A 25,643-nucleotide genomic window follows, 5' to 3' on the forward strand; every position below is an offset into this window, starting at 1 on the left:
TGTTTCCCATGATTACATATCTCAAGCAGTACATCGGAAGAGAACTTCACAAAGATCACTTCTTCTCATTCATCACGGGAGTCTCATATCTGTCCTTTGAACAGGAAGGGGCTGCTTTAGACATGAGCAAGAGGAGATATCAATAGACCAAGCGATCCCCCAGAATAAAGAGCACTTTCTTTGTAGTAGAAAATGGCCAGCATTTCAAGGGGAATGAAGCAAGAGGGGACCGGAGCCCTCCTGGGGGAACCCAGAATTGCAGAATGGGCCTGGGAAGCATTACCTTTCCTGTAAATTAACCCGCTGCCAGATCTGGTGAACGTCATAAATCTCCCAGAACAGGGTAGCACTCATGAGAGACCCCAGGTGTTTGACCATCCAGGGTGTTGAAATATGCAAGGCCAGCCCTACTGGGTCACAGCCACCCCTCTGTGCTAGAGTTTCCCAGGCCCCTTCATGGAATTGCTCACAATTAGCTGCTTTGTGTCTCCCCAAGCCCGCTTCTCTGTTGGGTGTGGGGCTAAGCTCAGGTTGGTGGTCTCTCCCTCTCTGCCTCTCTCATTTCCACACAGGCGAGGAAATCTTACAAGGCACAGCAGTCACCCGGAGCTGCTCTGAGCTGTCAGTGATCCGTGGGTTGGGCTGATGAACAGAGGAGTGCTGGGTGAGTCAGAGAGAGAGAGAGCAGAAAGGGGGAGGCCTGGGGAGCTGCTCTCCCCGCCTCTCTTCTTTGCCTGAAGACATTCATAGTGCAGTCCTTTAGTCTCCACAGTCCAGGAATCTGCCTGTGATTTTTATATTTCTGCCCATGTCAGAGTGACATTTGAATATTAAGGCTTTCATAAATGTCCAACTGTTCTATGAGTGGATATGAGTATGTAGGTAGAATAATGGGAAGAAACTCGGAGGACTCCAATTAGGAACCCCTGTCCCTCAGATCTCTGACTCTATGCCTGTGAGTCTCATCTTTGGGAAAGCCTATAGACTTTGAGGCTTTGCCCATGTCTGTTATCTTAGGAATTTCAAAATATGCCAGCCTCTCATCCAAATGTGCTCAAATGGATGACTATTCATTTCTTTTCCTTCTCTAGAATCCATAATGTCTTCTTTAAAAGATTACCTTAATTAAATACAATAAAAATAATTGAATGTAGGGCATTGGACGTCTTGGTAATGCTGCCTTGCAGGCTCAAAAGAAAAGGATATAATCTTTCCTGGAATAACTTAAAATAATTGCAGAAGAAGATAAGGTAGACGAGACACTGGTTGACACAGCACCAGCCTGAGCAAGAGCTGGGGAGCCCAAGGAGAGAGAGAGTCAGGGAATTTCCTTGAAGAGATGGACTTGAACGGTTCCTCACAGGAAGTTACTGCATGGCAGGAAGTCAGCATTTCAGCACCTGCCATGTTGCCCCTGATGACGATAGCAATTCCAGAAGCTTCCAAGAGGAGGAAGCTCAACAGAATCCTATAGGTTCTCTTCTGTTCTTATCACTTGCAGCTCTACATTAGGCTGTAACATTTTAATATAAATTGAGCTCATCAACTACAATTTGAAGAAAATGGTTTTTATAGAATGTCATGTTTCCAGGTCTTGAAGAGACAAGGTGCATAAACGTGCATACCATCAATTAATAAGCCAATGGACCAATGACCCCAGGCTTTTCTGAAAAGTATTTCTCTCCTGTCTTTCTCTTTACCACTAGGAGGTTAAAAGCAGCACAGATTTTGGAGTCAGACAACCTCCGTTCAAATCTCCTCTTTGCTAATAACTAGTTAGTGACAGGGAAATTTACTTAAGCTATGTTAAGTCTGTTTAATCCTTTAAACAATGAAATAATAATACATCAAAGGAAATGATATTTATGAAAGCAATAAACATCATACACAATAAATAGAAGACCTCCTCTCGAACACCCAAGGGTACTTATTTGAGCTTAGATACATTCCTATTGTGCTGTGCTTCTCTCCCTCATCACATTCCTATAGAAAGAGGCCTCATTCTTGATCATCTATCTACTATCTATTTCTCCATCCGTCAGTGCACCTCAATAGCTAAGCTCTCTCTATTGACTTGTCAGGACTACTGACTACTTGATTTCTGCACTTTCTGAAGTGGATACGTTTAAAGACCATGTGTGATTTCCTTATAACCCCTTGCTGACCTCCTCAATTCCATCATCTGTCAGACTGGGTTCATTCATTTCCATACCTTAAAAAATTTGGGTGAGGGTAAAATGAGTCATATACATGATATTGTTATCAGAGTTTCTGGCTCAAAGACTGCTGGAGATTATAAGAAGTTACACATTACTCTGCCTATCTCTCTCCTTCTCCTTCTCCCTCTCCATCTCCTTCCATCCCTCCCTCCCTTCCTATCTCCCTTTTTCCCTCTCTCTCTCCTCCCTCCTCCTCTTTTGTTCTCAGAATGCTTAAGTCTCCAAAGAGTGTATTACTTTTACCATCACCTGAGAGCTCTTTGGGAGTATTTCCTAAACTTGACATTGAATGGAGGTGCTCCAAGGGACCAAAGGAAAACTCTGTCATTTTCCCAAGCCCTCAGTCCTCCTCATTCAGCTCAGTGTTCCTTTTTTGGCTGTTCAGCTTCCTCTCTAGTCATTGAAATGGAAAACCCAGGATTTCTCCCCTGTGGGGTTCTGTTTTCCATTTTATCAGAGTCTGACTGAGTCTCAGACTGTCTCTTGGTGTCCACGAAGGGTATTCAGACCTGTACACATGAGGAGAAGGACACAATGTCAAGGTCTGGGAACCCAGAGTATCTGCAAGACCGGTGCTCATGTGTCAGAAGGGGCCGGGCATGTGCAGTTCACATAGTTTTGCTAGGGCTCCTTGAAGGTAAGGTTTCTCATATCCTGGGCTGTGACTGAGTAGCCTACAAACTGACCTCTGAGGGTCAGTAAGAATGTTAAGTGGTCTGAGTCCCTTTTCAAACTCTCCTCAATGCTACTGCCCTAACTAATGCTACTAACACATTCTACTCCCTAACAGTCTACAGAGCTGTATTCCTCTATCATGGGAATATTTAGGGAAAAGAATATCTCTTCCCTGCAGATTCCCTGCAGAATCTCTCTGCACGGTTTGTATGCATTCAATATGCGCCTGCTAGACAAAGTATATTTATGTCTTATAGCTACATTCATATTTAAGTGGCCACTGAGCAGCTTCAATTTAATAATTATTATTGTATACCAGGAAGTAATAAAACACTCTTGTTCTTTTTTTTTTCCTTGTCCTGATCGTCTTTCGCTGTAAATCCTCTGCACACGCCCATGTGCCCTCCAACCCAATGGCCCACTTACTTCTCACTTACCTGACAGAACAGGAGGTACGGGGCTGCTTTGCAAACCTTTCTGTAAAGCAAAACATCCCAGTGTCAAATTACAAATGAACACTCTATTTTCTACCAACCCAACATGCCACACTGCAATTCGAACTGGGTCATTTCACACTTCTTGGAAATTTAGCACGGCCATTTTGCTCCGATTGTTTTATTCCCTGCATGAATAATACATCATGAATTTTATTCTTTTAACCAGAAGTAAGATGGCATACTCCGCCATCAACCTTGAAGCAATCACTGAGAGAGAGAGAAAGAGGGGAAGGGGGAAAACATCCCACCAAAGTGTCTAGATAAGAGAAGAGAGGTGAGGTCGGATTCCAGAGGATTATAGAAAATCATGTAACTTTGGACAGTAAACAAAAATAAAATTTACAACTCTGTAGGTTTGTTTGTTTTTTTTTTAATTCAAGTCTACCTTCTGTGCTTTCTCTTGATTTTGTGACTTTCTCTGGTCCATTGAATTTCAGTGCTAGCAGCAGTTACCTGACATAAGCCAGCTCTCCCTCCGCCATTCCTCGTCAGCTGCAGGATCGCTGCCATTCTTCAGACATCTTGATGTGATAGCTATTCTTGCAGAGCATACTGGGACTGAGAGAATGCTGCTCTGTCAGAACTCCCGGCTTCCTCTTTCACAGACCTCAGGGTAAGCTTTGAGGACTGTGTGGGCCGTGGTTCTCTAATGACTATTCCACCATGGACTTCATGTCCACAGGTGTCCCATTCAGAGCTCGCAGGCTAATGGATGGGCAAGGGAACAACCAGACAGCTGTAGGACTCCCTTGTCTTCCTGCTCTAGGCAGCATGGAATTATCAGAGGCATGCAAAGAAGCAAAGAAGCCCCTGAGTCCTTACTGCTCTCTCGTCGAAACTCGGAGGTTAATACCATTTACCAAGCTCACTGAACGCCAGGTTTGCTACCTGCTCACAGCTTGCTAAGCATCAAAGGGATGTTTGCTTTGTAAGGATAAAGTCCTTTAAACCAAATATGATTTGGATTCCTCTTTGGAATTTGGTTAAAATAGTGTCTAACCAAAAGCTTTCACATAGATTTCTTTTTTCTCACACTTCATGTTTCTTTGCTTAAGTTGGTAATTCAGTGGCTTTCTTCATACCCATGTGGTAATTATAAAACTAATGAAAGTACTAATATTTCTTCTAATATTATTTAGGATAAATGCCAATCCTTACATGGTTGGTGCTAAGAGATTTAGTAATCTTTCTATAACACTACTCTTTTTTGTTTTATAGTGACTTAATGTTGAGTGGATTTTCTTTTTTCAATCAAGTACAAAATATTTCATATTCATTTCTTAGTTATGACCACAACCTTTGGTATTTAAATATAGGCCTGCAGAAAGTTAATGGAAAAATATAATATGGCTTAAATTATGGAAGTAAGAATTGTGATAGCCTTGAATTAAAGTCTTATATAGAAACTAATTATTAGGGCTTTTCTCACTGGTTTTATTTTTAAAAATAGGCCACAGGTGACTAGGTTAAGCAATGTGTTTAATATGAATAGCTATTTTTCATAAATATATTGCAATAAAAGTGCAACATAAGAAGTTTTGATTTCATCACTGAATCTGCACAAGTGACCATTGTTTCATCCAAGCCTAGGGGAAAAAACACATTTGGTTTGGTTGAAACTCAGAGGCCTCCCTGACTGTTTCTTTGTCCACCCTAGCTTCCCCCTCACACACACACACACACACACACACACACACACACGTGCGCACACGCGCGCACGCACACACACACACACACACACACACATACACATAGTCCCTCTGTACCACATTACCCTCTTTTACTTTCTTTATAACCCTTACTGCTAACGAGAATCATGTCTATTTATCTGTCTCTCATCTATTGAGAATGAAAGCCAGTACCTTTGATGTTTGTACTCCTGGGTTGCCAGAGCTTTGAAGAATAATATGTGAGCATCCCATAAATTGTTGATGGTTAAATACATGGATGGGTGTTGCAACTAGGAAACTCTGTTCCCTAGTTTACAAATGTACTGTTTCTCTGGTAGAGTCATTTTCAGGAGTAATAGGAGGGCAGATATATGGAGACAGTGCCCACTGCGGGGCTGGATGGGAGTCTCAACATGATTGTGTAATCTGAAGCCATGGAAAGTACCCTTCTTAACCCATTAGGAAAACAATGACTGATTTGTGACCTATGAAAAACATTGTCCAGCCATTGAAAACTCTCATTTAAGAGTAACACTAATCTGTCCTTAGTGTACAGACATGTAAAACATTTAAAATACTGAGATTTTTTTTGAGGAGGCGAAGAGTACACTTAGAATCGTGAGTAATTTTGTGTGTTTTCCTGTCCCCACAGTACACCTTACATTACAGAGCTTATAATCTTTTCCTACACCTGACATTACAGAGCTTATAATCTTTTCCCACACCTGACATTACAGAGCTTGTAATCTTTTTCTACGCCTTGGCGAATTGTCACACACTTTTTCAGGTTTGTATTCATCACTCCTGATGTTGCGGAAACAGACCTGTGAATTCCGTTGAAGATACTTTGTTGCCAGTAACTTGTTTTCATGGGGGTGGGGTGGATGGATAGCTTTCTCCTTCTCATTTCACACTCCCTATTTTTGTTACCTTGACTTTCTTTGCCTTTCTTTGTTTGGCTGTGTCCAGAGACATCATCCTTACCCACATTTATTTCAACTCACTCTGTTTATGTTTGATTTGAGTTTCACTTCTAGTGTTGAATTACTTCTCTTCCCTTGTCTGGACTTTCATTTTTGTTGGCTGATTTCTTTGGATTGCCACTTTTGAAAAATTTCTTGTGGGCTTATCACTGGAAGACAAAAGAGATGAAAAAAACAATCTTCCATGCACTTGGGTGCCTAAAATGAATGCCAGGTGCCTGGATGAGGAATTAAAAAGTGATATGATTGGTCACTGTCTACAAAACCCATTTGCATCTGCCATTCATGTGGTGGTTTGTAGATTGAGTAGCTAACTACAGGGTATTTGTGTACTTTATACTGTTACTTTTAGTTAATATATTTACATATGAACTATGTTGTTGGAGAACAGCCAGGCCAGTTAGTTCAAGTGTGATCATGAAAGGCATGTGAATTAGAAGCATAAGAAAGAAGTGAAGACTGCAAGAGTTGAACACTTCATTTCTTGGGCAAGCTTTTATAGGTGAGAACAAGGGGTTCTTACCTGTGGAATCACCAAAGAAAGACAAAGAGGAACTTTCCTAATGGCTTTCCCTGAACCACAGGCAGCAGTTAACTTGTACTTAAAGTCATAACATAGTAGAGGAAGACAATGTATACTTGTGTTTACTAAGTAGGATCAAGAAAGCTTAAATCAGAGTTCTCAAATTTCCTCAGATAATTAGAACCATCGGAGGGCTTACTAACATATAGGTTACTGGCCCTACCTTCAGAGTTTCAGGTACTGAGAATTTGCACTTTAGTGAGCTGCTAGGTAGAGCTATGCTGCAGATCTGAGAACCACAGTTTGAGGACCAATGACTTACAATAGAATATGAAAGAGATCCCAGAGAAAAAGAGGAAAAATCTGGAGATCCCATAGCAAGACCATAAGGCCTGAATTAAAGCTCTTCAAGAGACCTTGGCAACCTTTTATTTAAGCCCTTGTTTCACAAGTGAGGACATAGAAGCCTGAATAGTTTAAGTGATTTAATTGAAAGATTAAGTCAGTGGTGAACTGTATCCAATTCGAAGCTGTTGCAAGTGGTATGATGGATATATGTTAAATATAGTATACACACACATTCATATACACAAGTAAAAAATGGTTCACGAGTTTAACTATGACAGTAATCTTGGGTGTGGTAGTTCAAACTTGTAATCCCAGCTATCCAGAAGTCAAAGCTTTGGCAAATCATTCTTCAACAAAGCCAAATGAGAAAGTGTACATGAGACCCCCATCTCAACTAACACTGGGCACTGCCTGCAGGCAAAAGCACAAGACTCTATCTGAAAATTTAATAAAGCAAAGAAGGACTGGGAGCTTGACTCAGCTCATGTAGAAGAGTACCTACCTAGAAAGTATAAGGCCCCAAATTCAAACCCCAGTACCCCACACACACACACACACACACACACACACACACACGTACAAGAATGAGTGCATTCCTAGGCACTCATCTAAAACTTCTCATTACCTAGGATCATCAGGAGACTGCAGCACAATATTCTTCAAGAAACAGTGCTCCTGAGCAGTAGAAGCAATGCTGTACACAGGAAAGAATAGAGTAGCAAGTTCCTTGGGAAAAAAATTTTTTTGCAAAGTACTTTCACAGGCTATGATAATCCACTCCCAAAAGATCCTCTAAGAGAGATGAGGCAGAACTCACATTCTTTTTCTTTTTCTTTTTCTTTTTTTTTAGGAAAAAACCATGGATTTGCCTCCTCATTGGTTTTATCTGTAGGTAGGGTAATAATATTAAAATTGAAATCTGTAGGACCAAAGATAATAAAAATATAATTTAAAAAAAACCTGATCTCATACAATTATTTGGAGAGACAAAAGTAATTTGTGAATAGAAAAATGTTACATGGAAGAGGGTTGTTAAAGTCATTAGAGAAAAAGCTCAAAACTAACGAAGCAAAAATCAGATATAGTTCTGTGGTAAGAGAGCCTGCTTATTAGCAAGCATGAGACTTTTGAGTTTCAACTCCACTACTACCGAAAATTGGGAAGGAAAAAAAAAAGATTTTACCCTCCTCAGCCCCAAATTACTTGAGCTAGGAATTACTAACTCCCAATCTGAAACCACATTAAATAGAGTATTTACTGAACTACATAGCTTTCTTGGAAAATATCTTCTCTAATCTCTGTCCCCAGGACATATCCTGCCTCTTCTGAGTTGTAATTAAATTGAGGGCTGGAAACCAGACAATTTTGACTTCCTGAGCTTTCTTTTTATCAAAGCTGGGAGGGAAAAGTTACGTTTTAAGGAAGAAAATGGACAAGGGTGTGTTTACCCCCAACTCTGCCCTCACCACCACAGAGGACCCCTGGAGCCGGACAAAGAAAATATAGAAGAGGAAGAGAGAGTCCTCATAACCCAGCTGGGCTTGTGGAGGAGCAGCGGCTCACTGTGAGTAAGAAAGGAAGCACCAGATGTTTAAAGATTCTCCTAAGAAAGGAACCCTTTCAACCAAGAACTTAAGACACTGTTTCTGCCTTTGCAAACAGCCCAACTCTGTTGGTCACACCTATCTCAATCAATAAGTATTGCACCACAGGAGTCTGGCTTTCACTGTCTCTGGGAGGTTGGGTTTTGTGAATGGACTACAGATGGAAAGAAATCATTAGAGCATAGGAAAATGAACAGTTTGGGCAAGAGCTGGTGAATGAATAAGTGTCTGACCTGTGGTCACCTGACTTACAAGAGGCTTTCTAGGCCAATTCACCTCTTCTCGAAGATGTGGCCTCAAGCCATGCCATTTGCAAGTGTCATGTCTAGACCTGATAAGACAGATTTCTGGAAAGTTCATGTATCTTAAGGAAACCACCATCAGTCAGGTACAAAGTAATAAAAAATATTTTTGAGGGGAAAAATAATCATGTTAGCCTGGTCTTACCATGTGGTAGGGAAAGTATGTTAAAGAGGAAAATGTGTAGTAATGAGCCTGGAACGCGAGCATTCAAGCAGGAGCTGGTCTCTATGGTGATCTAGGACTATAAGCCTGAGGCTACTTCTCATCAAAAGACTCTGGTCATCAAAGGCTCTCTGGATACCCAAGAGGCCAGCATCCAGTGCCAGCTCAGCACCACCAATCATTCCGTCTCCTTATAGTTGCTTCAAGCCTGGATGATCATTCACCTCTTTCCCCAAGTCAAAGCTTCCTTCAGACTCTTCTTCCTAGAAATGACTTTAGGATTCACCCGTCCAGCAGTTTTAATAACTCAGTTTTTTGTTTGTTTGTTTTGTTTTGTTTGTATGTGTATGCTAGTACTGGAGCTTGGAACAAGGCCTTTCATTCTCATGTACGTTTTTTGATTAAGGCTAGTGTTCAACCACTTGAACCACACCTCTACATCTAGCTTTTTGCTGGATAATTAGACATAAGAGACTCACAGGTTTGTGTGCCTGGGCTGGCTTCAAATCATGATCTTCAGATCTCAGACTCTTGTTACTTAGGATTAAAGGTATGAGCCACCACAACCCAGCTGTTAATAACTTTTAAAAAATTACCTTTTATACACCTTCCTTCTATCTAATGGCTAGACTCCAGATAAATTGTACTGTCTTTTATAGTGTCTAGAGAAAAGAACCTACCTAACTACCTACTTACTTCTACTCATCCATCAATTATTTCCTCCCTCTCTCTTCCCTCCCTCCCTCTCTTCCCTCCCTCCCTCCTGCCATTCCTCCCTCCTTTCCTTCTCTCCTTCCCACCCTCCTTCCTTCCTTCCTTTACTTACTTACTTATTGAATAGTTTTATTCAAACTATCTTTGAGCAAAAAGATTCGTAGTCAAATAGGAAAAGATAGCCATTCATAGAAACTTTTACAGAAAAACAATAAGGTGAGAATTCACATCAGTATCTCTATCTACAACTTACATGTTCTCTTTTATATTCTTCATTCTTTAAAGACAGAAGCCACAGTCTCCTAGAAACTTTCCTAGAATCCAGCCCCTGCTGACTTAGGTGTATCACCTATGAGCCACCAAAAGTGGAAATCCTAGCCAGGGGCATGTGGCTCACACCTGTAATCCTAGCTATTAAGAGGGCTGAGATCTAAGGATCGTGGGCACAGCCAGCCTGGACAGGAAAGTCCATGAGATTCTTATCTCCAATTAACCACCCAAAAGCTAGAAATAGCACAAGTGGTAGAGTGTAGCCTTGAACAAAAAAGCTTAAGGAACAGTGCCCAGGGCCCTGAGTTCAAGCCACAGGCAGGACTGGCACTAAAAAAGAAAAACAAATGTACAAATCCTGACTATTGCACCATGATCCAACCTGCTCTCTCAACTAGATGGGTGATTTGAGGACAGTAACAGTACGCACTCATCTCTGTGCTCCTGACATTAAACATGGAGCCTAATTGTGCTCCTGACATATATAGAAACTGAAGAAAAGAAAGGGGGAAGGGAGGGAGGCAGGGGGGAAGGATAAAGGTAAAAGAAAAACCATAGGATGTGAAGGAACAGTAGAAGGAGTAAGTGTGCATTTTCAATAAGACAATTTTCATGGAGATGGTATTTAAGCAGAGCACTGAAGCATGAACAAGACTTATACAATTTAAGAGATCAAGGGATTGGGGGAAGGAGTGGTATACAGAATTACTTTTTATAACCTAATTTTGTCCACCTGTAATCTATTACTTGACCAAAAATGACTTTTCTAATATCCTAACTGGAATAATTTTTCACCAAGTTATTTTTCCTTCCCTTTTGTAAAGGACCCCCAGGGATGCTAGACCATTTGGCACAATAAAATTCTTTCATTTGAAGAGTCTGGCAATTATCCCCGACCCCAACCCCCCCCCCCCCACACACACAACTCTGATGTTTGTTCTTAGCCATTCTGCACAATCAGGCCCTTCTGTCCTCTGCACGCTCAGTGTCTTACTTAGTATCATCTCACTCTTCATTCTTACCTGGGACACATTGCTCTACACTTCCGCCACATTGGCAATCTAATCCTGTCTATTAAAAAATCCTGTCCTCTTCACACTCCCTCCACTTTCCCCTCTTTAAGGTCTTCTTTGTCTGGAAACCTTGACAAAGCCATTCTTTTCACCATTTAATCCTGGGTTATATTTTCTAATCATGGATTTCTCTGTCTCTGTATGTTTCTTTGTGTCTCTCTCTGCCTCTCTCTCTGTCTATCTCGGTGTGTCTCTGTCTCTCTGTGTTTCTTTCTGCCTCTCTGTCTCACTCTGTCTCTCTGTCTGTCTCTATCTTTGTCTGTCTGTCTGTCTGTCTCTCTCTCTCTCTCTCTCTCTGCCGGTGCCTACAGACTAAGATTTGTGGAGGCTTTTAACTATACAAACTAGCTTTCCTTTTCACTGTTTTTTGCCTTCATTTTGCAATCCCAGGGTTTCTTCATGCTTATCAGCCCTCTGGGTTTTACCCCTCATCTAAGCCCATCAATTCCAGTCAGAAACCAGAACTGTGAAAGACATTTGGAGGGACGGCGCGCTGAAAGCCTCTTCACACACCACAGACGCAGGGCCTGGTGAGTCCATCACCTAACCTTTCCCAGCCTCTGCCTCTGTGTCCCACTGCTGGGTGTCTGAGCTTGACAGTGAATGCTTTCCAATGGGAAACTGTAGCAGAAGTTTTCTTTTTTTCTTTTTCCCCATCCTTTGGTCCTATTGTGTGTTCAGCTGCACTGGAGCTTGCTGCTAATCAAAGCCAGAGACTCTCATACACAAACAAACACAGCATTGTGGCCTCCCCTGAGGCTGGAACAGAGCAGTCCAACAAACAATTTAGTCAGGTGATGGCAGGCTAAAGGATCAGACGAAGCAGCCCCCTTCTCCGCCCAGGCCTGTTGAACCACCGTGCCAAACTAACCTATGCCTGGGAAAGCATAGGGGAATGGAAAAGCAGGCAGTGCCATGCAGTCGAGGATTTCTGGACTGATGACACCATTCATTATCTGATCGACTGTATCTTCCAGACTGGAATGAGGTACAAATGAATGACATGGTGTGACATCCCATTCCTAGACTACCTGGCTAGGCGGAAGAAGGAAAGGTTGAACTAAAATGACTTGAGGAGTCATTGGGGTCTTCGTCTCCAAAATGAGAGACAAGGAATATGGTACTGATGAAAACTGTGTTTAGATGTATCTGAGCTACAGCCTCAATTCTACTTCATTATTTATCTTTTGTTATGTTTAAGTAGTTGCACAAAGGACTTGCCATTTAATGAAGTAGTTTATGAATACAATATATGTTGATCAATGTCACCTCTTCCCACATTCTTACCTAGTCCTCCCCTTCCCACTCCTCCCTTCCCTCATTCTTCTTAATTTTGTAGAATAGACATTGAATTTTTTTATTGCATTCTCCCCTGCTTCTTCTCTTCATTCCTCTCCCCTTTTTTCTCCCTTGGCCTCACTCCACCCCTTTCAAGTACCCACTTCCTGGTGTTTCATTTCACTGAATTTAATTCTACTTCTCACCAGTGCATGATCTTGAATGAATTACCTAAGAATCTCAAAGACCCAGTTCCTTCATTTAGGAAAATAGTCCACAGAGCAGGGGGGCGAATTGGGCTCCAGCATTGAATATAACATTCTAGTGCTATGCGCACACCATATACGAAAGCACTCAATAAATATCACCTATCATTATTATTAATGTTGGTAAGTGGTACTCAGCAAAGAAGAGGATTAGGAAGTAGTATGAAAAGAAAGCAAGATCTTCAGTTTCCAGAGCTATCTGGTGGTAAGGGACATAATCGCCTCCTATCCCAGAAGTTTCAAGGAATAATACCTAAAGTTACTAGTGGACCCTAAACGTTCATGTATTGTCCCAGGTCCCCAGAGCATTGCAAGAGACAGAGATGTCCATATCCAGCATGAGGACAAGGTACAAGGTAGATTACACACGTAGAGGGGAAGCCTGGTCTCTGGGGGCCTCCTTACTATGTGTATTTGTAGGATATTTCCAACAATGGTAATAACAGAACAGAAATAATTAAGAAATAATAACAGGTAGAATAATAATAACAATAAAGCAGAAATCCTGAAGAAATAGTAAAGCAGGTTACTGATGGCTCAGGTAACCATTTGTGGCTAGGGTTGCTGGTTAATATCTTGCCTTGTCAGTGCAGGGAAGAGCTAGAGGCAAGCAGAAAGATGGATAGAAACTAAGAAAGGGAATTCTCTAATTCCCCAAACAGCAAATGTGGAGGGGGTACCTACTGCTTTGCAGTTCAGGCAGTGAACGAACTACATGTGATTGGCTGCTGATGGATTGATTGATTGATTGATTGATTGATTTTTATGGGGCCTGAACTCTGGGCCTGGGCACTGTCCCCCTCAGCTCTTCAGCTCAAGGCTAGTGCTCTACCACTTGAGCCACAGCGCCACTTCTAGCTTTTTCTGCTTATGTGGTGCTGAGGAATGGAACCCAGGGCCTCATGCATGCAAGGCAAGCACTCTACTAACTGAGCCACCTTTCCAGCCCCGCTACTGATGGATTTACAAACATGTTCAGTGGAAAGATACAGAGCCATGAATACAGTGACTTCCTTTAAATAACAAAGACTCGTGACCCACGGTGATCTGGCATCGGAAGTTGTTTTCATAGTGCAACTTCCAAAAGGGAACAATACAAGCTAGATATTCTCTTATGTGCTGTAGTATCAGAGCTACAGATTTGCTTTAGTAAAATGCCAATTAAGACTTCTAGGCTTTATTTTTTTTTCTCGTATGTACTTAAATGTCCCTCATTTGCACACAACACTTCTCTGCCAGTTTTTCCCTCCTTATTTCAGTAAAAAGTCATACATATTGATCTGCCAAATCAGCTCCCTGGTTTCTCAGTTGCACCCTTGCTTTGCAAACCCTTGCCTATTGGTCTGTCTCCCTACTCCTCTAATCAAAGGTGCCTAGTCTCTCTTAAGGTCTAAAACAATGTTCCCAAGGAAAGGAATAGGCCTTTTCTTTTGTTGTTTTGTTTTTTGCTTAAATGCTACCAAGATTTGAGATAAGCAATACATGTGAAGTTAGAAAAATCAACAAAAACTGTTCCTATTGTGGGGGAAGGGGAAGCAGCCTCTAAATCTCCAAATCTTAGACTGATCTTCCTTGCTAAAGAAACAGTAAAATCATCTTGTGAAGACAAGACATACCTTCTCCAATCCTGTATCTGCTTCCAATTTGGTAATGCTCAAAGTCTAATGGAGGATAATGATGGAACTAGTTACACTTTGGTACAGACTTAACATCAGATAAGGAAGGAGTCTATCCGAGATGAGAAGTGTTGTGTTTGATGTTCATAATTATGTGAGACATTTTGATAGAAATAGGTTAATAGAAACATGTTAGGCCAAAGTCTCACCTTTTTGTAAAATGTTGAAACAGGATCTTCAACATTCCACACTATAGCTGGTAAACAGCAGTCAAGGTAGAACATCAACCAAAGAAACTGACAGACTAAGGAGAGCCCTGGGCTGATGGGACACAGGAAACTCACAGACCAATGAGAGCCCAGGTCTGACAGGATCCAGGAAACTCACAGACCAATGAGAGCCCTGGGCTGACACCTAAGAAACTGATAGACCAATGAGAGCCCTGGAATGACTCTCAAGAAACTGACAGACCATAGAGAACCCTAGGCACTCATTGAAACCGGGGAAACTGACAGACCAGTAAGAGTCTTGGGCTGATGGATCCTGCTGTGCTCCTCCCTAGGGAAAGGAGCAACTTCAAGGAAGGTGGAGAGGACATGTATACAGACTGGGTTAGAGAGTGAGCAGCGTTAAGAATTGGTTCCAGGAACCAGACTATTCAGCTCAGCGTATTGCACTCATGACTGGGTCCATCTTGGTTGAGGAAGGAAGCATTTCCCATCATTGCTGATACTACTTTGTCTTCTGAGAAAAGCAAGATGGGAATGGAGCTGTCACAACCAATGGCGTTGGATTGATTTCGTGGGACTATTATTGCTGGAGACATCGGAAGCCCAAAAGACTTAGAAAGTGAGTGAAGCAATTGCTTTCCAGAGAAGTTTCCTAAGGAGCAGCATCACAGCATATGGGTCCCAAGGACCAAATGGAACACTGCTCCATCATTTGATGGGAAAGCCTCCACACCCCATCTAATAGCATTTCCTGAGGCCTAGAGCTGCTCTCTCTAAACAAAGGGCTTGTATCTTTCCCATTCTTGGATATCTTCCCTAAGGCCTCACAGTTCAGATCCACTTTTATTTTTATTGCGCTTGCCTTTGAAGTTAATGGCTCTCATTTCACCTCTTGAAACAGAACATCTCTGGTTAGGATCTTGGGAACTCACAGTTATCCTGCATTTAGGAAATGTGGGTCTGTTTAAAGGGGAATTGTTAAAAACAAAAACAAAAACAAATCCATGTCTCTTTCTAAACTACATTTGATCTACTTCTCCAGACCAGATTCATTCATGACAGCCTTGAAGTCTATCTGCAAATCCCCAGATACAACATATCAGGAAACTCTCTGATTCCCTCTCCATTAGACTAAAACACTATTCTTTAAAAAGTTTAAACAAACACACTTGGGACCAGAGTTGGTGGGAATCTTAACACTGGCATAGACAATAAAGGCGTTTAACTTTTACCCCTCCTCTATGATCAAGAATGTGGTTGTCAAGCCCAAATTTGATCTGACTTACTTTCAACTGGAGCCAATTGTACACTAGTCATTCCAAATAATAACAGAGAGAATAAACAACACCATGAAGGCTGCCAAACCCTGGAGTGTCAGGCATCAAAAGAGGTTTGCGCCCTGGAGCTGACCCACCTACATACAGTGCATTCTCCCCATCCCTGCAGTCCACCACAGCTCAGAAGTTTCCCAGGCTCTTAGGACCATCTGACATGGTTAAGGGACCTAGGTGGAAACAGACAGCTGTATCTTCCTCAGGGAGACTTTTACCCTCTGGTACATGGAAGCAAGGGTCTTTCACACTATGAAAGGAACACTGTGTTTATGCTGCTTAACCTTTAGTTGGCACAGGCTAATTTCTCAAGATTGTTTGTTCTCATCTAAACAAGTCCTTTGCTAGGAGAGAGAATGTTGTTTTTAGTTGCTGCATGCGATTTTTATTTGTACTTTTCCATTTCCAGCATGTTAAATGTATTGCATTTGTGTGATTCTAATTTAGCCTTAGCAAGCTCAATAAATGGAATTTTCCTCTTAATTGGCTCACTTGGTGCAAATGGATGCATATGTTAATATGTGTATAGTTATTAAAAATATTGCATGCATCAATAATAGTGTTGAGAGAAACAGACATATAATTATGCATGTAACTATTTTTAAAAGTTATACCAGAGACACAGTAAGAGTATATCAGTCTGTTCTAAGTTCTTCCATAAAACTTGAATAATTTGAATACTGAAAGCATAATTTTCTAGACTAAGAAAACATATTGTGTTCCTTCAAGTGTATTATTATTTTCCTCATAACAAACATAACAATGAAAACAAAACTTCCATTATCTTTCAAGTGGTTAAATTAACCAACCTGTTTTCACAAGTTTGACATGCTTTGGGTTTTGTTTGAGACCCTGTATATGTCTAGAGACAATATCCAATAATGAAATATATTGTGAGCCAAGGAAAAAGGGTTAAGTAGGAACGCTTTATGTCATTGCTGCAAGACTTAAACCTGGAAGCTCATTCAAAATCATCTAATAAATTACCTGTGTTCTTCCAGAAGCTTCTAGTTTTTTCATTTGAAGCCCCTCTATGCAAATGCATTGTACGGAGAATGCTACTGCACACTGCACCTGACTAGCTGATGGATACTCCTGACACTGATGATCTTATGCTCAAAATAAAGGCCATCAAATGGCTTTTCTGTTGGAAGCAATGACCCTGTGGCTAGGATGAGAAAAGGCCATATTCTCAGCAAATCTTGAAGGTCGCTATGAAAATGTTATTCTAAAGTTCTGACTCTTTTCTATTTGCTACCCTGGATGACTTTCTCAGTTACCAACCTATGTTCCTTATTGAAGAAATCTGGACTCTGAAGGCAGAAAAAAAAAAGCTCTGGTTCTTCTCTGGGCAATCTAATGCCTTCAAGGGCATCACAGGCAAGGATGGTACTCACTCTTGCTCTTCTTCCATGATGCTATGGAAGGGAAAACAGTTGACACGAGTTCAAACTAAGAAAAGAATAACAGTATGAACCACAATTACAATACAAAGCACCTACGATCATCTCTGGACATTGAGAACTGAGACTACTCATATGCTTTTCATTATGCATCTCAGGCAAATTAAGAAAGCAACATTTGGGAACTCTTATGGCTTTGGTAGGGGAAGAGCTCAGCAGAAGCAATTTTCAGGCAGACCCTGCTACACAGAGCCACATATCTGTGCTCTTAAAGGAGACATCAGCCATGTCGATAGCAATTAGGAAGTGTGTGCAAAATGTCTGCCTTAAATAATCAAACAGCATAAATGCCTGGGCCTAAAGAAGCATGAGCAGAAGCATGAGAAACTTTTCCATTGCCAGACGCACTACTGACAGTGACTCTCATCATATTTATCAAGCTGTGGATCTGGTGAAGAGTTCTGCTCCCTCTGTTCTCTCCCATTTCATCAACCAGACTAAATGTCTTGTGACTCAACATGAAGAAAACCCTGAGGCCAACAGATGCCTGAAAGCCCCAAGAAACTTACTGGCTCAAAACCTACTTTTGTTTGTTGCTGTTGTTGTTTTCACGCTGGTACTGAGGCTTGAACTCGGGGCTAAGACTCCTCTTCCTTAACATGCTCATTCAAGGCTGGCTCTCTACCCACTTGAGCCACACCTCTGGTGCCAGCATTTTGCTGATTAATTGGAGATAAGAGTCTCACAGACTTTCCTGCCCAGGCTGGCTTTGAACCGTGATCCTTAGATCTCAGCCTCCTGAGTGGCTAGGATGACAGGCATACACCGCTGGAGTCCAGCTTAGAGAATCTGGGTGTTAGTGAGATGTCCCACAGCTGACATACAGGGGAAGGGAGAGGGCAGCACAGCTTTGGTGTACACAACAGTAGTAAGGACCTACACTTAGCCTGAAAAATGTGATCTGCATCTTGTAAGACTCTTGGTAAAGAACTCAAATACAGTATTTAATCAAAGAAATGATGACTGTTTATGTTTAGTTTTCCTTGGAAAACTATTTGGTTTTAGAACCATGACTCAGATTTCCTTCTTTTCATTCTCTTCACACATCTTCCTTCTCACTCATTTCACTAGGTCAAACTTACCTTGTGGCACCTTAAGCAATCTCTAGGCATTTGGAGAAAGTAAACCTGACATCAGTAGGACTGGGAAATTGCCTCCGCTGGATTTTCATAATAGTAACTCACGTTTAATGTAATAGTTTATATAGTTTATAAAGGTTACATTGCAGCCGTTGACTTTTACCACCACCTGTCAGGTAAACAAAAGCAGGTCACTTGATCATCTTTTTCAATTTAGATCTAAACACCTAGGCTTGCAGTAGATTAGGGGAGGTTCTGGGCAGTAGGCAGAATGGGGATGAAATGCTGATTCCTGATTTGGTGGTAAAATAGCTCACAGCTGTAATCTCAGCTACACCAGAGTCAAAGATGGAGAGGATTTCAATTCCAGGCCAGATTAAGCTAAAGTTAGAAAACCCCATCTCAACTAATAAGCTGATCATTGTGGGGGTTTGCTTGTGCAATCACCTATGAGGGAAGTATAGGTAGAATAATGGTTCAAGGCCAGCCTCAGACAAAAACACAAAACCTTTTCCAAAAACAATGACAAAAGTAAAAAAAACTGGGGAAGCATGTGGCTCAAATGGCAGCGCAAGTGCCTAGCAAGTTAAGCATAAGACTCTGAGTTCAAATCTCCTATACTACAAGAAAGGAAGGGAAGGAGGGACGGAGGGAGATATACACTGGTTCCTGAATCCAAACATGAATCTCTTAAGACAGAAATCTCCATCAGCAGGGGTCAGAAAGGTCACAGCTGTGAGTTTCACCATGTTGGCAATAAGGTGACTAAACTTTGGACTGGTGGCCCCTGAATGCAGCATGCTCTCTCTATGGAAAACAGTCTGTTTTGCAGATCTTCCATGTGAACTGCCTCAGGCCTTGGATATATTCGTATACTCTGTTTCTTTTTTGTAATTTAACTTCATTGTAAAGAGGGGTTACAGTTACATGAGTAAGGTAATGAGTACATTTCTTGTGGAATACTGTGAGCCCTCCTTTGTTTCTGTTTTTTTTTCACAGTACTGCAGTTAGTGCAAAAGGAGAGAATGATCTAGAAGGAAAAAGCATTGTAGTCATGGTTAGAGGTATGAAAATTGACATGTAAGACAAGATATTTGCCAGTCACATAGCTAATAGATGGGGTAATGGTTTAAACCTCAAAATATTTGATGCTAGAATATTAGACTGATGGGACTTAGACATGTAAGGGATCCTTTGCATCCAGAGTTCATGTTCTAGGTCTGGTGCCCCAATTCCAACTCATAAGAAAGAATGCAGAGCTAGGACCCAAGCCTCTTGATGCTTGGAGATGATTTCTCAATCTTACTGCAAAGCATTAGAGACGGAACAATTGCTCTAGATGATCTCTTCTTTTGTATGCATATTGGATTTTAGATTTGATGTGAGAGACAACTGGGAGATATAATCATTTTATTAGCCAGAAATGGCATTAGGTAATAAAGGAGAAAAAGTACCCAAACTAAGAATCTGACAACTTTTATTCTATTTCTTTTGTTCTATATCATTGAAAGGGTTACTTTACTTTCTGAGTCTTTCTCATTGAAAAAAAAAGTCCTAATTAGCCTGCTTGAGTAATCGAGAAGTAAATGTGAAAACCATTGAGAAGCAAAATCTGCATAGCTGCACAGGAGTTACGAAGAAAACAAATCTTCGAGTGATCAGACTTGTTGCTTTGAATAATACAGTTGACTGTGTAAGCAGGAACAATGAGAAGTTTGGAGAGACTGAAGTGGGTAGATCGTGACTAGGAGACATTCCAAAATACTTTGGAGGTTCGAGGCAGAGCTGGAGAGTCCTCTGGAAGTCTGAGGTGGGCAAATGGGGACGCTCTTCTAGGAAACTAGCACCAGGTGATAGTAAGGCATCAACACCAGTCAGAAGACTGGCTCATAATGGGCAAAAAGAATGAATTATATTGAAGGTCAACTATTTCGTTTTTCTTTCATTATCAACTTGGTATCTTCAGTAAGCCTATATAAAATACCATGGTTCTCAAATCAAATGAGTGAGATCCTTCAATGGGTACAGGGACATTTTCCCAGTGGAAGCTGAGGTTGCTTCAACCCCTGCTCTGTGTGTGTGTGTGTGTGTCTATATGTGTAAGTGTGTGTGTGTCTGTGTGTGTGTGTGTATGACACAGAGAGAGACTTAAAAATGAATGTACCCTTTAAAAATTGACGGGTGCAGGACGATAAAAGGAAGAGTAGACAGAGAAGTTACAAAAAAAATCAGATAATAACATATCCAGGTAGTCACAGGAAAGCAGTAAAGATAATCGTAAAAAGATAAGCATCAAAAGGCAGTATTAGTACATAGTGTTCTTATGCAGTGAGTAAAGGAAAAAGTACAAAAGCTACTGGTTTTATGAAATGACTTCTGATTTCTAAAGCGTTTTCTTCAGAGATGGGTAGGGGCAATTGATTGATACCTTGCAACAAATTTCTAATGCAGTGTTCCATAAATTACACTTTCATAACTTTCATTAGTTTCACTTACCAAACATAAAGTGTTTGAAGTTGTAAAACCATGAACTTCTAGAAAAGAAACTGGCCATATTTCTTAACTCTGTTCCTAATGATGCAGAGCATCATTAGGCACCTAACATATGGATAATTTTTTAAGCAAATGAATCAAATTTTATTTTATTTTATTTTTTATTAATTTTTTGGGGGGGGGGTTTGGTCGTGGGGCCTGAACTCTGGGCCTGGGCGCTGTCCCTCAGCTCTTCAGCTCAAGGCTAGCACTCTACCACTTGAGCCACAGCACCACTTCTGGCTTTTTTCTTTTTGCTTATGTGGTGCTGAGGAATTGAACCCAGGGCCTCAGGCATTCAAGGCAAGTGCTCTACTACTGAGCCACCTTCCCAGCCCCTAGATAATTGTTAAACTGATTAACATAGCAGCAAGAAAAATGATTGCCTCAGCGGGACCTGGGTGTGATGGAACTGAGAACCAGCTGTGCCCCTCCCCGGATGATGAGAAGCTGAAAGGAGAATAAAGTCAATATTTATTACCAGTTGAATGTGTAAGCTGACTACTTACAGGCTCTGAATCAAAAAAACAAAACCCATCTGGTTGAGCAAGAAGAGAGAACACTGGCACTGACAATAGAGTTGAGTGGACAAGGTCAGACAATTGTAAAAATATCAACCTGCAACATCCAACCTTCTAGGAATTCCAAGGTATAAGCAGACATTCCTGACTCACATAGGCCATCACAAACAGAGTGGACAGGGCATCGTGGGTCTTGTTGGGTGGAAATAACAACAACTGGGGTTAATAAAAGAGGGGAATAAAAAGAAATTAAGGAAGGGGAAGAAGAAAAGTTGGAAGAAATGAGAACAAAATGAGACACAGCATGCTAGTTGTGTCTTAAAATGAAGTTTTAGGCTTTACTAAGAGTAATTCTTAATGGCAAAAAAGCAATACATATCCTAAAAAATTAAAAGTGAGGGAAGGAGTGAGTGGGGAGAGATGGGTGAATGTTGCAAGAGGGACATTGATCAAGACACACTGTATTCATCAACTGCTTTGTTGAATGGCAACTCCTTTGTACAACTACCTAAATAAAAAGATTCAAAAAAAGAGTAATTCTTAGAAGAGCCCAGGTATCAGGTTCTATGACTCGTTTTATTTGCACGACAAATAGACAACAATAGATTTTCCTTATAGTTTGTTTATATGCATGAAGTTTAAAAACGCAAGAGTTCTGCTTTTAGCAAACTCAATGATGAACTTCTTTCAACCTGAAATGGTACATTACCTAAACCAATGATGACAAAATAACTCCAAACATCTGAGAATAACTCCAAACTCCGAGAAATATAAAATGTTATTACTTAAAATATCTCAACTAACTCAGAGATTGGTGGTGAGTGCGATAAACATAACCAAATTTATTAATAATACCACAATTATAATGACCCTGGGTGGCATTTCATGATGGCTACCCTTTTGAGCTGAAGAATCTTCAATTGTTATCAAACACATTATATTTCTCAATCTAGATAGATTGCAATGTCAATCACGAAAACTACCACTTACAAGACTGACTTGAAGTACATGAAAAAACATGTCCTAGTGGGGAGAAACTCGAACTAGCCATGAACCAAGAATAAAAAGCAGCTTTCTAAAGGGAAGCCATGATCCAAATTCTACTCAAGCCAATTGACTCTGGAAGGAAACAGCAGACCCAGCTCATAAAAAAAAAAAAGAAAGAAAGAAAAGGTCCCAAGGTCCTCATCTAAACATTCCCAAGGCTGTGGTATGGTTTTATGCCAACAAGAGACATGAGCTCTTCAACTTATTCATTAGTCCAACAGTCAGAGGAGAAGGCATTATGGAGAGTCCCAGGTCATCACCAGCAGAGCCTGGAACAAAGGCAATTTGGGGTTGTGTTCAGCTGAGAGTAAACCAGACATGAAAGTGGGCAAGTAGTCCGGGCTGTGTAGCACGATCACCCTCCCATCACCCGGGGTGTGTTCAATGTGTGTTCAATGTGGACCTCACCTTCTGTAGAGAAAGCAAGACCAACACTCTTAGCTTGTGGCAGCCATAAACAAAACAAACATCAGAGAACTGTCTTGTATATTCTAAATATTGACTTCCTGCCCTCCATCTACTGTTAACTTGTCACAGCCTTTTAGAACAAGCCAGCTGAAACTCTTTCCTCAGAAACTTCTGAGAAATGAAAAAAAAAAAAACTCACCATATCACAACTAAGAAGAGGATCAGAAATCAAGTGAGAATGTCACTGAAGAGAGAAAGCCTGGATATCACTGAAGAGGGAAGTGAAAACTAATCAAAATGCCCAAGTTGTTGGAGAGTCTTAGTTCTCACATTATTTTAAATGACTAGGTTTTGTGAAAACTCAAACCAGGCCCTTGGCTTGACCACAATGAAAAAAAGAATGTCAGTTAATAAACAAACAACAACAACTCAGCCTTTCTATACATTGCAAACGATGCAGACCATATAAGCTATGTGAAAACTTTCAAAAAGCTTGTATCCCAAATTTCATGGAAAACAGGCCCAGGAAAGCAGAAAATTATATATGCTATTGCTAATATATATATATATATATATATATATATATATGTGTGTGTATATATACATATAAACATGATGCTGTATATAATTAAGTTCATTTGTATTCTTCTCCATAATAACTCATTTAAAAGTTACTAAGAGGTCATATATTAACAGCGGCTTCATGACTTTTGATACTTTACTTTTGAGAACATAATTAATTGTCCAGCCAACAGCTAGGGCTCAACAACTCAACATGCTACTTATGGCTTAAGGGGTGCATTTTTTTTACTAGGGGGGGTGGGGAACAGGGTATGTGTACAGTAGAAGAAAGATCACCTTCTAAAGACCTAACATACAGTTAGAGAACAGAAACCTGAAAAGTTTCTTCAAGCCACAAAAGAATGGCATTAAAGTGTTTTTAAGAAAAAAAAAGTGTATTAAAAAAAAAATCTCATCCTCTAATTTAAAAGAGAAAGTACAACTGCTGCCAGTTAGGAATAATTCACATCCCAGAGGGGACAACAGACAATATGCCCTCTAATTTCCTTTGAATTGAACATAATAAGTGTTTTCAGTGATTTGGCCTTCATTTACTTAAAACACAACATAGTGGAGATGGAAAATACAAGTTTCATTTTCTATGTTGTCCGACTTCTCCTTAATTTCACTCTCATTACCTTTTTTAATATTCCTACAAATCAATTCATCTGTGGATGATCAAAGGGCTAGAACGGGCTCTGCAATCTCCTCCAGTACACAGTGGCCCGAGATTGTGACATCAGTCCATTATTTCATTAGTTCAAAAGCTTTTCTTGGTAGTTCCTCGATCTACTCCCATGCCCTTCCCGCCAACACACACACACACACACACACACACACACACACACACACACACACACACACACACACACCCCACACTTAAGCTGCTGGAGTGAAAACAATCCTAAGGAGAGATCTTACAAGAACTCTAATATTCCTTCTCATTGTTCATTCCCTCCTTCCCTAACTCACCCCCTTCACATCTGTTTTCACTCTATCCCTAAATATACAAAGCAACTGTTAAGTAGGAGACAGGAGGAATGAGTTAGCTAAAGTGTGCCTAAACTCTGCGTGTGTGTGTGTGTGTGCGTGTGTGTGTGTGCGTGTGTGCGTGTGTGCGTGTGTGCGTGTGTGCGTGTGTGTGTGTGTGTGTGTGTGTGTAGATGTGTTACAAGGGGGGCAGTAGGGGTTGAGAAAAGAACTTTTATGCTTTGTGCATTGGGTAAGGAGTTGCATATATTCCTTTCCACAAAATGAAGAGACTATTTTGTTAACTTGGCAAACCTATCAACTCAAATTCTGAGTTATCTGGCAAAATTGCAAGCAATACACCCAGGTTTGTATGAGTGAAATAAAAATGTTGAGGTGCCAGCGTGCTGGGGGCAGTCATTAAAATTAGGAGAGATGGGATTCAAGGTGTACCTGAAACTTCCTGGGGCCGAACCATTCCTAGATTGCCCCAGCAGGCTCCAGCAGAAGGCCGAAACCTGGCATCCTCCACCACACCTAGCAATGGCAGCTCAGGGGGGAAGCCCCAGGGCAATCAGGGAAGCCAAGGCAGGGCAGGGAAAGGAAAGAAGATCTGCGTTCTGGAATTACCTGGCTGGCTTTCTTCCCTCTACCAGCCAGACACCTCTAACCAAAGCTCCAAGATTTCCCTAAGAGTACCAACAAGCCAGCTCCAGGGCGTGCGCCAGCAGGTAGCTCCAACCCTGGAAATGCATGCTTCCCATTTCCAGAGCTTCTGTCCTCCCGGGCATCCGAGCGCGCCCTAACTAGCCTCACCTGGCTCCCCCCAAAATGTGCTCTTTGTGCCTCTGGAACAAGTCATTTTTGCCCTTTCAAGGGGGGGGGGGGGAGGCGATTTAAAAAAAAAAAAAAAACCAAACCAACCACCAGGCAGCCTCTCTCCAACTCCAGCCACCACGGTCTGCAGGCAGCCAGAGAAAAGGGACGGGGGCTGGGAGCGAGGCGCGCGCTTGGAGACCCTCTTGGAGAGATCGCGCGCTCCCGGGCACTTACGTGGAGTTGCGGAGGTCCTCTCGGGGCGCTCGGGCTGCCAAGGGGTGAGGTCTGGCGGCGGAGTCCAGGTGCGGCGGGCTGCTGCTCCTGCCTGGGCGCCGGCCGCTCTCTCTCCCCCCCTCTTCTGGATGGATGAGTCACTGCTTGCTTTCTTCCCCTCACCTCTCCCCAGTTTGGATTTCCCAGTGCTCTGGGGGCTCCCTTGGCGGGATTTTGGGACGGGAAGGCGGGGAACCTGATCCTGCCTT

The 25,643-nt window shown here is 41.5% G+C and overlaps 1 protein-coding gene across 1 annotated transcript in view; it reads right to left on the minus strand.

Annotated features, from left to right (window-relative positions):
• Ptn (pleiotrophin) overlaps nt 1-25,438 on the minus strand; it is a 93,501-nt gene extending 68,063 nt beyond the window's left edge. Inside the window, exons 1-2 of the mRNA XM_042677221.1 lie at nt 25,396-25,438; nt 3,332-3,371 (exon numbers count right to left, since the gene is read on the minus strand). The gene's annotated coding sequence lies outside the window, so the exon portion shown is untranslated. The remainder of the gene's footprint in view (nt 1-3,331; nt 3,372-25,395) is intronic.
• Nucleotides 25,439-25,643: the final 205 nt, after the last annotated feature.

The sequence above is a fragment of the Dipodomys spectabilis genome, unplaced genomic scaffold, assembly GCF_019054845.1.
Source record: "Dipodomys spectabilis isolate Male_0828 unplaced genomic scaffold, ASM1905484v1 ptg000034l, whole genome shotgun sequence".
Classification (NCBI taxonomy): domain Eukaryota; kingdom Metazoa; phylum Chordata; class Mammalia; order Rodentia; family Heteromyidae; genus Dipodomys; species Dipodomys spectabilis.